Here is a 13,463-nt window from a genome sequence, read left to right on the forward strand (position 1 = left end):
AATGAGCAGATAAGCGAAAGTAAGTCTACTAAAAGTGAAATATGGTAAGAGTTGACGTGTAACCCGAGCATGCTCCTCTCAAGAGCCCCCGCTGGATCACTGCCCCGGGGCCGCACACAACAAAGTGAATGGGAGAATCCTAATGAAGCTGTGAGGACTCAATCAATACTTGCTCGAGGGTATGGGTGGGGGGGGGGAGAGGGGCTGCAGGGAGGCAGAGAGAGGAGAGAGGGGAAGATGTATGAGGAAGGGTTAGAAAGGGGAGGGATGAATGGAGGGAGAGAAAGAGAGGGATGAAGCAGGGTGGAAATATACGAGAGAGGAAGGAAAGATGAGAGGGGGGAAAAAGTAAGGGCAATAATGCAGAGAGAAGGATGGAAAGACAGGTGAAGAAGAGGGAAACAGGTTTAAAGAAAGTGAATGCATAAGGGAGAGGGAATTGAAAAAGGATTAGAGAAGGGTTGGAAAGAAGAATGTAGACGGAAGAGAAGTGAGAGGAAAGGAGAAGAGAGAGACTGAGGGAAGCAAAAAAACATGAAGATATTTATTTAATCAAAGCCATTTACATACATTTATATACACACATAGTGTAAATGTGTGTATGGAGAGAGAGAGAGAGAGAGAGAGAGAGAGAGAGAGAGAGAGAGAGAGAGAGTCCAAATCGAAGACACTTAAAGAAAGCCCATTGATTGTGGTCACGGTTGGCTGAGCCCTTCTGTTTGGTTAGTCATCTATTTCTCCTGTATGCTGAGATCAAGCCTTTCTCCTCCTCCTCCTCCTCCTCCTCCTCCTCCTCCTCCTCCTCCTCCTCTATCTCTCCATCTGAGATGCATGGACCACCTAGAACTGCAACTTTCTCATGGAGAGGAGAGCAAACTTATAATTACTGCTTTCAACTTTTTATAAGCAATTCCCCCCGAGATCAGCAGGGAACCATAGGAGGTTATCATGAGCAGTGTCTGTGTGATATGGCCACGTCAAAGTGCACACTGAACCACACACAGTGGTGACCCATTGACACTTGTTAACAACGCCCAGACTTTAAAACACCAAAGCACTTGGTTTCATATCATAAGTTAAATATTTACAATCTTGGAGTCCATTGGTTATCATCTGATGACAAATTAGCCTCTGGGAGGAACTGCCAATATTTCGGTGCTTCAGATGTAGTCACCAGATAACAGGGCCACGGTCTCCAGTCTGACTAGTTACTAATATGACACAATCAAACATTTCTCCACAACCAAACACAAACAGTGATATTCTTTGAAGGAGTTTTAGGTCCAGATGACATTTTGGCACATCTCTATTAACAACTATCTGCATATCCATGTAGATAGATTAGAATGCTTATATATACAAGTTGATTTTCAGTCAATATGTTCCACCTGTTTTGCTCGTCACATAGATCTCGTCCCACAAGAGGCTTCCGGCATCAGCATCTTGTCCTTTAGCTACAGATTCTGCTGAATCTGTTCATAGAGATTATGTTATTCATGAGGAACAGTCACAGTTAAAGTTAGGATATGACTCTCACTTATGATAATTACAAAGGTTTCGGATTTCAGAAATCATTAATGTATCCTCCCTGCTACCTGCACAGTCCATGTAGAAGAAGATAAAGTGAGTTTATCTACAAATTACAGAAATAAAAAACTTTTGGACACTATTTGGGTCATTTTCTTTAAAAAGAATGTAATTATCAATGTTGTTAAGTTCATATTATACTGAACGTGTTTTCCCCTCAGGAATAACTAGAAAATAGTCAGTGTCTGCTACAACTTTCAGCTCTTTTCAATCTCGTCTGTTTGCTTCTGCTTCTATTGAGTCACATCTGAGGCTTTGTATTCATTTATTTTTATGCAGACATGTTTTCATCATTATACAGTTCTCTCTCTCCTCTCGTCTGTCATTGTTTCTCTTTCATTCAGCTCCAGTGCAATGCACAATAGTATATACTGCTTGGTTAGTGATCATCAGTGTTACACTACACTGCAATGCCTTGTGGGAAATGTTATGACCCATTAGGAGATTATTAATATATTTTTGGGGTTCAGGTGCAGAGCTAGGTTTAGAGCGTGGTCACAGGGAAATACAGACTCTCCAAACTCTCCCCTTTTTATCGAACAACTCCATCCACTTGGTGGCAACACACAACTAATACACAGAGGAGTGCAACAGCAGCTGACTGCAACAGGACACGGCTCTGGAGACAGTGACCCAGAACACAGACTCTTTTCCCTGCGCTACTTCACTTTGCACAGGGAAATGAAATAAAACCAAACAACTGCATCTGACCTGGCAGAGCTGGGAGCCTGGTGTGGCCCTCAACAGCCGCGTTCTCGGGCCCACTGGGGGAAGACGTCAGGAAGAGTCCCCCCCCCCTCGTCAGATAGTCTGCCTGCCCAAGGTGTGAGTAAGTGAGACATACAGCTCAAGTAAAGTTCAAATGCCAAAGGGACTGAGAGGGGCTAGCTGATGCGAACAGGCATTTAATGGTAGCTACAGTTCAGTTTGTCTCGTAACAGGATTCTATGAGTCCACAAGAATACCAAAATTCAAACTAACTATTTGGACAGCACTACAATATGGACAACATAGTGGTTAGTGAGGGATTTCAAACACAGCCCTGGTTGATCTGACAACACTGGTGGTCACTGGTAATAAAGGTGTGCTTTAATTGTACTGATTCAGTGGTTTTGTTCGGGAATATACCTGTATCTGCCACTGGGGGCAGCATGTTAAATTGCCGTGAGATCTGTGACAGAAGAAGAGATATTCAGCTATCACAACTGTAACTATCCGCAACACCTTCTCCCTGCCCACTTCAGTCCCGGGGAGGAGTCACTATTCTTTTGCCTCCATTCAGTAAAAGGTCACGAGGGCCGACTGTGATCAAAGCAGCATCATGGTCAGCTGTATCCCATCATTTAATCATCCGATTAACATCAATAAGGCCCCATGACTGGAAGGAGGATGTGAGGAATGGACAGAGAGGAGGGGTGCTGGGGAAATAGACATAAGGCTGAGGAATGAGAAAAGACAAGAAATATGAACTGGGTAAATACGGCTATGAAAGACTGTCAGCAAATGCAGTTATATTAGAAGTGGGACAAAGGGAGAGAGAAATTGAAAGAGAGGGGCGATCGATAGAGAAAGAAGCGGCGAGATTAGAGCTGAGACTGGATGGAGGAGGAGGAGGAATTTACCAAGGTCAACAAAGACGAAGAGTATCACCTGATAACAGCACTACCGAAAATCCAAACTGGCCTTTCACGTACAAGACTGGGAATAAGACATTTAACCCCTCTACCCCTGTGCATGTGGGGGGGGGGTACAATCAGGACACTGGTCGATTCATCTGTGTGTGATCACTCCCATCGAACACTGTTTAAATCAATGTGATGTCATCTCTTGCTTGTGTGTATGGCAGGAGACATTATACAGCTGCATAGACCTACCAAGTTACATTAGGGGGTACACAGGGGCTGCTTTTAATGTCAACCTGCAGGTCGAAATCGCAGCTAGATCATTTTGATGATTTTATTATTTTTAGTTCACCATATCAGACTAACACAGACTTTCACGGGTGCAGTGGGTTCTGATCTCCGTCATGGCAACATTCGTTTTGTTGCTGCAATACTTTATATCAAGCAGAATTGCAGAGGTTTTATTTTGAAAAGTTCTGAACTTGGGTCTAAATATTGTGCTGATTGCTTAACGGAGCTCCGAAAAAGCCAACTTCCAATTTACAAAAAAAAAATACACCAGTTCAGTAAATCATTGAAACTTATATATTAACTTCACCCGTGATCAGTAATAAAGCCAATTCTGTTTCATTTCATGAAAAACATTGACTATAAGGCAATAAGTCATTGCAGATAAACCAGGAAGGATGAACACAATGTTTTTTTAACTTCACTCTGGACTACTATAGACTGTTTATTCCCACAACGTCCAGCACACAAACAATAAAAAGTGGCATTATATTGTAGAGCTGTTTTTAGGAGGACTCACTAATGACAAGGAATAATTCTAACAGCTCGTTACAAACAGGCAGGTTTAGAACAATAACCTGCACCAGTTATTATAACAATTCCATCAGTTACAATAGTGCCCTTGCCAACTGACGTTGGTGGCTCTGTCCCTAATAATAATAATTATAGAAAGAAAGAAAAAGAAGGGTATATCTTGGTTTTTATTGCAGAAGAAATCTGAGGTTGCAGAGCTCTACGGCACAGAAAACACACACACACACACACACACACACACACACACACACACACACACACACACACACATGCTGTACATACACACTGGGGATGAGCCTCAACACTCGCTCCCTTTGACACTAATGAGCCTTTTGATCCCAGCTGAATAGATACATGTCCATAAACCCATGATACTGTGTCATGTGGTTACTGAGGTACTTAGCTGGCAGAGCCATAGATAAATCACAAGTTAAGGGTGTATGTGTGTGCTTTTGTGTGCATGTGTGTTTGTGTGCATGTGTGTGTGATTGCTGTTAGATGTCTAACCTCAATGGAGAAAAAATTGTGAAATCCCTCTGTCCAACCTGTGTTACTGTGCAATTTAACATGCACCATGGACATGAGGAAATAGGATTAGAAGCACCCGCGCACGCACAAACGCACACACACACACACACACACACACACACATACACACATACACACACACACACACACACACACACACTGTATCCATCTGGAGGAAGCAGCTTAGCCACAATCATTTACTGGATATTGTATAATATCCATATCCACTCCATAAGTGGAGCGTACAGTATAATCGTATACCAGCTCCTCGTCCCTGACATCACCTGTCACATTTCTCATTTCATTTTGGAGTCTTTCTGCTGCAGGTTTTACACATTCAGTGTGTAACTCATATACAGGTCCCTCAGAGTGGAACTGTATGTGTTTTCATGGAGCACAAAACTGTGCTCACCGCAGTGCATTAGCACGGCTTGTGGTGTGTTAACACCCAGCGCTTTGGCATTAAGTGTCGATGAGAGATGATACAGCTAATATGTGTTTATGTTCTGTCAAACCATTTGCACCGTGAACTGTGTGTGTGTGTGTGTGTGTGTGTGTGTGTGTGTGTGTTTGTGTTAGAGAGAGAGTGTGAGTGAGAAGGGCGTGAAAGTCTTCCATCCTAACTATGTCAGCTATTTCATTTTGTTCCTCTGAGAGCCGGGGCATCTGTCAAACAGAAACTACAGCTGTCCTCCACTCCTCAAGTTTTCCCAGAAGCCCCTCCATGTCTCTTTTCACATTGTTAGATCTGCTCAGTGTCGGGTATTATCACTTTACAGAGTAACACATCATAATAATGTTGTTTTTTTCAAAAACAAGTAGTTTCCTCCAGTACTTCTGTCCCTTTTGTCGATCATTTTTGGAGTCATATTCTTTATGGTAAAAACCAGATGTTTCCAATTTTACAAAAGCAAGTAGTGACATATCTATTTGCTTTTTGTCCAATTTCAATTCCTCTCTATTGAAAAGAGAATTATTTTGTGTTGTTGTGGTATTAATTCCAGCGTCTCCGCTCTATGACACTTCCAGTCTATAAGGCACCACATGATCATATTGATTTCAGGTTGGAAACAGCTTATGGTATAATAATAACAATAAAACTAATAATAATAATAACAGTAATAATAATAATAATAATAAATAGTCGGTTTCTATTGAAGTCTATTATAAAATGCCTCTACATCTCATATGATTTATAACGTCAGTGAACATTTTCCAAAGGAGTTTATGGTCTCAAAGTTTTAAGTCTCATTCAATGCACCATGATGACATTAATGAATAACAATATACAGTAATAAACAGAAAGGTTCTTATATCTCAAAACATTTTCTACATTGGTATTCATTTAGTAAGAATATGTATATAAATAAGAAAATAGTCAGCTAATATTTTTCCCTAAATACTTGACTCTAGTATAATAGTCATTTGTATTTAAATGTGTGAACTGATGTATACAGGTAAACTGACACACACAGATTTGGATCAGTGAATGTTTACAAAGTCCATTCCGTGTTCCCATTATGAACATGAACATGTGTGCAGAGGTAATCCCTGTGTGTTTGGACGTGTCCGTTCAACATCGCCTTCCTATACTCTTAATTCCCCGACTGTATCAGCTTGATGTGTAAGTCTATGTTAATGTTAACAGTGATTTGTTATGATGGGTCTGTAAACTGTGGCCTGAGAGAAGAGGAGGGGCTGTGGACGCAGGGAAGGTGTTTAGAGAGAGCGTTTGTGTGTGTGTGCGTGTGCGTGTGTGTGTGTGTGTGTGTGTGTGTGTGCGCGTGTGTGTGTGTGTGTGTGTGTGTGGTGTGTGACCAGCACAACAGTCGGATGACTCACCATCAGGAGAGGACAGGGCCAGGACACATCTATCAGGGGATGATGACTTCATTACTTCTTGAAAGATAGATAGAAACATCGCTCCATCTCTTCCTCCACTCAGGATCGAGTGTGAAACTCTTCGAGGAGCAAACAGAGGAGGAACCGTTGAATCATACTAATCACAACACTGTTTTTCGGGGGCTCTGACCTATGCTGTTGTCTCCGCGGGGCGAGCTTTGTTTGCCATTGATTTACTCTCATTGTTTCACGACCTCCCCACCTCTTTTAGCAGGGACAGGCAAAACAAGAGCGATGGATTTGTAATAATAATTCAAAACAGCACCATGGATTTTTGTTGTAAAGCCTCACTCACAAGCAAAATTGAGACTTATTGATTTTATGCCCATGGCGCTTCTCATCAGCAACAGAAAAGAGCATCAGAGTTTTTCAGAGGGGAAAAGCAGTGGGTGAAACAATCCATGCAGAGCTTGGCTATTATGATTCCACCTCTTTCTTTCTTCTCACCCTTAGTTTCCCTGTAATTTTCTCCTTCACTCTTTTTTTTCAATATGGCACTTCATCCATATTTAACTCTGACACGTCTACAGTATGTTGCCAACATGAAATCAGCTTCACACTTTTTAGTAACCTCCTGGTGAGAAGACTTAATAAATTAACAATAATCCTCTTGGAACATAGTAGAATAAAGTAGAATACTATCATCTGGAGCTTCCTCTGTTTCACATGTTCGTAACAGTTGAAACCAGGAGTAAACTGAGGTATTTAGTCAAAGACAAACAATGATCAACAATGATTACATCGTTTCAGGTTCAAGGTGAAACTATCATCAGCATGTAAAGTGGGAGTGATTCCAGAGTGCACACACGGCTGTCTCTTGGTGAGTGGCAGACTCTTTAATGTGTCTCTGCTTTGTTAAGTCAAGACTGAAAGAGCCCCATTAACCTGCTGGTTTGATGGGAGATTATACATTTTTGAGAGTTCTCTTTTGTCTCTTTTATTCAACCTTAAATATGTGTTTCTGTTTTATCTTAATACTCGGTTATGTACTTTGATACCTCCTAGAAAACCTACAGGGCAACAGAAGCAGTGGCAGATCTATAACATGGCATAACAACTTAAGCTTGCTATATCAAGTATATATATATATATATGTGTGTATCTAATTCAGTGGTAAATGTAATATGTCTTGTACTATACAGCAGGCGTGGGGAAAGTTTCTTCAGAGAGAGACGTTTAAATTAGTATAAAGTCCTTCACAGGTCATACTAAGTAACTGAACGCATCTATCTCACTAACCTCTCTGATGTGATGACTTGAACTGATTGTCATTAGTGAAGCTATCTGATGTCAGATGGTAGTGATGGTGGATGATTATATCACCTTCGATAATGCTATTCCTGACTTGTTCAAGATTCAAGATTCAAGATTCAAGAGATTCAAGAGTTTTTATTGTCAAATGCACAACAATAACATTAAGCAGTCGCTGGCAGTGAAATGCTTGAGTCTCAGGCTCACTTCTAGCAATGCTCAAATAATTACAACCTATAAAATAAAGGCAGGAAATCCTTTTCTGATCTCAAACAAAGAGGCAATGGAATGGGATTGTGAAAGCTGCTTCTTGGCTACAAAAACTCTGTAGCAGACCAGTAACTTTATTTAAGAGTGCTGATAACCGTAACTCATCCAGTTCAGCTGCATGTTTCCAGCTGTTACTTTGGGCTTTTTCATCATTGAGATACTGTCCCTGCAAACTGGACACACTGGCTTATCATATAGGAATATCCATGAGCCGTGATTGCTCTCATATTGCTTTTTCTTTTTAGTGTTCAATGTAGCGTTTTCCCCACTCAACTACTGAGCCAATTCATATTGGTCCCTTTTATATTTCCCCTGGCTCAGCAGCCAAGAACAAATATTAGTGGTTATTACAGCAGGCCTATATTGAAATTAAAAAAAAAGAAAATCAAACAAATCTAAGCAGATATTTACCACCCATAGCTACACCTCTGTCCAGATGTTCATTTTAACATTCAGAAGTGAAAGGTCTATTATTCAGTTTTTAACTACATGCCCTCCTTTGCCTTTCACATACTTCCACACCTGATCCTCTATGTTTTTAACACATTAATCCTGCCTTCTGGACTTGTGTTGTGATGCTGCTGTATTCATCCTCCTCTCTCCACCCACTGTGCGAGAAGTTAACTTTTGTGTCAGTGCACTGTTATTGAGAAAGCCATCTGTGGCAGCTTCTCACCAAGGTGGGAGTTCTTCTGATGTGTCCTCTGGGCCCAGGTTGGTGTGAAATGCCGAGAGCATCGTGTGTCAGAATCTCTCCACATTGTTTTATGAATGCTTAAAAGAATGGAAGTAACTCTGTATAAAGTCTAATCCGACCGAGTGTGAAGGCAATTCTTTTTTTACAGCAGTTACAAATGGCAACACTCCAAAGCTGGCAAGCCTGTTGTCATAGAGAGAACTTTATCAGTATTGGACAGTTTCTCCTTAAAGGCGTTCAGGGTAGTGCATTTATTGGTTTGCACAAAAAAAGTGACAGGAGCAGTCTTCTGAAAAAAGAGAAATATTGTTCGGAGCAACTTAATCACCTCTATCAAACTGAAGCATAGGCAGGATTGTCAGTATGTCATTTTCAGAATGTTAAAAAAGTTGTCAGACACGGTCCCTCAAATCCAGACGCTGGGAAGTGAACTTCATTCAAAGCACATCGGCTCTGTAAGTCTTTTCAGACTGTCCAAATTTAAAGACGACAATCCAACACAAAACTTTTCTATTTTTCAAGATCAACCTTAAATATCTAATGTTCTCCTATTGCATGACTAATAACCTGTTAGGATTCTGTGACACCTTAAGAACCACATGTGAGGTCGGTAAGTGACAGGGAAGGTGCAGGGAATCGGAGTTGGGCTCCTCACTCCCTCTGTCTCGTTGGATCTCTCTCCCTGCTTGTCACTGTCTGCCTCGCTGGAAGTGAAATCACAGCGGCTGTATTGGCTTTCTGCAGCACCCCTCAGCTCCAAATGGGAAGGTCACCCACAACGCGCACAAGAGAGATTCAATTTAAAATCTGTACAGCTCACTGAGGAACACTCATCCTGTGCAAGTGTGTGTATGTGTGTATTTGTGTGTGAGAGAGAGAGAGAGAGAGATACTGACATGCACCCTTCCTTCCTCATGACCCACAGAAAGCCATCAAGGCAGTGCAATCTCCTCACATCAAAATGTGACACCACAGCTGCATGTTGTGAATTTGTACAGTCATGCAGGCAGACTGTACGAGGGGAAACTCTCAACGTTGTATTCTGGGTTGCAGAAATAAACGTCCTTGTTCCTTGTTAACACATGATGCATACTAACACACCACACAAGCATGCCTACACCCTTCAGCAGGGCCCAGAGTGGCGCCGTCAGGGGGTGTGGTGGAGCAGGTAGTGTCGCCCATGGCTTGTATGCGCTCAACCCACCAGGGGCCCATAGAGAGATTGTCCCTTTCGGCCAGGAACCTGTCCACAAAGACAGGAAGTGGAACCCTTCCACCTGATACCGCGGCACTGCAGGGCCCCGGGGGAGAAACATTTCACTGTGACGCCTGTGATGGATTAGCTGCTGTTCCCAAAATGTGTTTACCTAGGCGCACACAGACGGTTAGCAGCAGGCTGCTCCGCATACAATGGAGGCAAACAAGGTGGCAGAGGCTGCGGAGCAAATAAGGCCACGCTTTAGGAGAAAAAAGTCGCAAGTGAAACCGTGCAAAGGCAACGTGAAGGAGTGGGAGGCTTCGGAGTCATTACTCATTGTTGTGCGTTGTCAAACAAGATTAACCCTTTCATCTGTTCAAGCCAAGCAGCCGTGGAGCAGTTCTCAGTCCGGTGACAGCCGTGCTCCTTCGCCTTTCTTCTCTCCCTTTTCTTTGATGCAGTTCCAGTCCAGCAAACTAACTCACCGGGTCCTTTCATCAGGCAGCAGCGCACCATAAAAAACGAGTGGCTCGGCCTGCACACAATCAGGCTGAACCACATTCAGCATCACGGGTCAGAGTCTGACACAGGGACCTTGTCTCAGGTCAAACCAAAGCTCCCCTCCACCCGTCAGATCTGTCACACAAAATGATAACAGGCTGTATAATGGAAATACATTAGCTCCTATACAATGTTGTGTAACACAACTTGACTGCACCATATGTTATGCCAGACAAACAATATGACAATATAAATCTAGTATAATAGAAAAATGATCTTAGGTTATTTGCCTCATCATTGCCAAATGTGACTGTTTAGATTAAGCCGCTTAAAACTTCCTGTCACAGCACATCAACATAGACGAAATCTGATTAGGACGTTGTGTCATAATATTGTTAGATATTGAACTAGAGCTCATGCTGCTCACACTATTTGAACTAGAAGGACAATAAGAGAGCATAGCTCCATCAGTCCCCCTTAAAATGCTATCAAGATGAAAACTGCTCAGAATCGAATTATCAGCTCCCAAAATGTGTTCGATTTGTTTCATTAATATTTATGAATTATTTCCTTGGCAAATGGTGAAAATTTTGAATAAAACCTAATCTCCACAAAAGTGGAAACAAATTCTGGATCTGCCCCTGAATTTGGATTCCTTCTTGACCCATACCACATCCATCCATCAAGTTTTGTGGAAATGTATTCAGTTGTATTAGTGTAATCTGGTTTAAATATGTAAAAAAAAACATTCAAACCAATAAAAGAATGGACAGGTGTGAAAACGTAACCTCCTTGGTGAAGGCAAAAATAAAACTGCAGGTGCAGCATGGCTGAAACTTCACTGGATGTGAGTGGACTCTGATTTGTGATTCCTCAAATTGTTCAATAAACAATCTAATGTTTGATGTTTAACAAAAGTACTTTCTGGAACTGGTCATGGTGGATGTTCCTCATTAACCAGCAGATCGTCTACAATGGTCTCAACACTACTGCAGATGAACCCTGAGCGGTGGGCATCACCAAGTGCTTGTGTGATTTGAGTCCCTTTGGCTTTCCGATCCCTTTCCTGCAATCCATCTGCAACCTTCTTCTTCATCACATCTCCCTCTCATCTCTCCTCCTGTCCTCTCTCCTCTCAGCAGCAGGGTGTACAGCCTGGGTCTCTCCCTCTCTCTCTCTCTCTCTCTCTCTCGCTCTCTCTCTCTGGGGGCTGCATGCTGTGTGTATTTGCCTGGGATGGCAGACAGGCCTGACCCATTTACCAAACGCTTTTATCCCCCCCTCCTCATCCTCCTGCTCCTTCGCTCCGTCTCTCAGTAACCACCGCTGACTTGCTGTACATTTGTATGCATCCCTGTCACTCCACTGTGTTTGGTATGTACGTCGGCTCCATTCGTCTGTCCGTCTCATTTTTCCTCTCGTGTTGTTTTTCCCCACAGAATGATGAGGTGGTGGTGGTGGGGTGGGGAGGGTCCCTTCTTCGTCTCCATTTGCATTCGAGAGGCTGTTTCACGGGATGCCACACACACTAATACACTCGATCCCTGCTATACCCACTCAGACGCTCGAAGTGTGCGACAACTAAAGATAGAAGGCAGACCGAGACGAGTGTGGATAGTAAAGACACAAATATCACCGGAGACAGGCAAGAGACAGAGAGGTGGACATCCGGGTGTCTGCATGATGTCTGCATCCAAGTGGCACACCCGTGTAGAGAAAAGGCAGCAGCCAGATACAAATAACTCAAGTTAGAAGACGCACAAACAGTTTTATCTGGAGTCAGTGCTTGAGTGTGTTGTGATGGATGAGCGACTGAACGAGCCCTTGACAGAGGAACGAGACAGTAATGACCCGACTCAGTTAGCTCGACTGAGTGTCTGCGTGGGGCGAAGCCTCGGCCCGTCACTTACAGCGTGTACACTCATAAATCCTGATTGTTTTAGCTAATGATGAATCGCAAACAGGTAGAGGTGCACATGCACGCACACACACACACACACACACACACACACACACACACGGAGCATGCACAATAACATAGACACCTGTACAGAGGCCGGGTTGTTTGCGTAAGTAAAGAGCTTAATAAAGTCTCACATCTGAGAAAACACAGCAGTGGCCGAGTCTAGACACTGACAGACAGGACACACACACACTGCAGACCCCAATTAGCTGACCCTAAACTTTACATACACACTCCTTTGGTCTCTCTTTCTCTCTCACACGTCTCCTCTGTCACCCCATCTCCCAAATATCCCCTCCCCCCCACACCCATCATGTGCTCAGTATATCACTTTCCTTGCTTGGCAGGTTTGGGGGACTATTCCCCAAAATACTTTTTCTTATATAATATGGACTATTAGAGCCAACTACTAAAATACATGGGGAACCAAAACATGATTTTGAAGAGAATAAAGTCAATATAACAGGAATATACTTGTATTACTTATATTATATTATGAATCTCAGTCTGTCAAACTGAGAAATGTGCTGTAGAAGTTTCACAAATAACTTTATATTTAATCTTTTGTCTCATCAGCGCCACATTATCATAAGTATCAGGACTTTGAAAAGATTGTGTAAGAAACTGTCAGACTTTGAGGAAGTTGGCTCTTTGTGGAGGAGAACATGTTTGGTAGTGGTCGACTGCAATGCTATCGTGGGTTCTATCCTGTCATATTTAAAGGGGTTTCGTATTTTCTTAAGAACAATGAAATTGGTTCAAGATTTTTGATCGAAGAAAAATGGAACTCTGTCGAGCTTGCTGGCTATTTCTTGAAAAAAAGTTGACCTTATTCTCAAAATATTATAACATTCTTCTAAAAATCTTGGATGACAGAGTTTTCTGTTGTATCGCCCTACAATATTTTGTCCGAGGGAGAGATCCAGGTGTAGGGCAAGGGGGGGCACTGGCCCCAGTTGAAGTCGGAATGGCCCCTGGAGTGCCCCTGTCCTGTCAGTAGTCTTTAAAACAAGCTAACAATTAATTTGACAATTTGCTCAAATCTGTTTTTTCCTTAACTGTTTTGCAGAACACATTGGGCTTGATCAAGGAAAAACTTTCCAAATAAATTAAATGAAGTTT

This window comes from Pleuronectes platessa, chromosome 5 (assembly GCF_947347685.1).
Source record: "Pleuronectes platessa chromosome 5, fPlePla1.1, whole genome shotgun sequence".
NCBI classification, from domain to species: Eukaryota; Metazoa; Chordata; class Actinopteri; order Pleuronectiformes; family Pleuronectidae; genus Pleuronectes; species Pleuronectes platessa.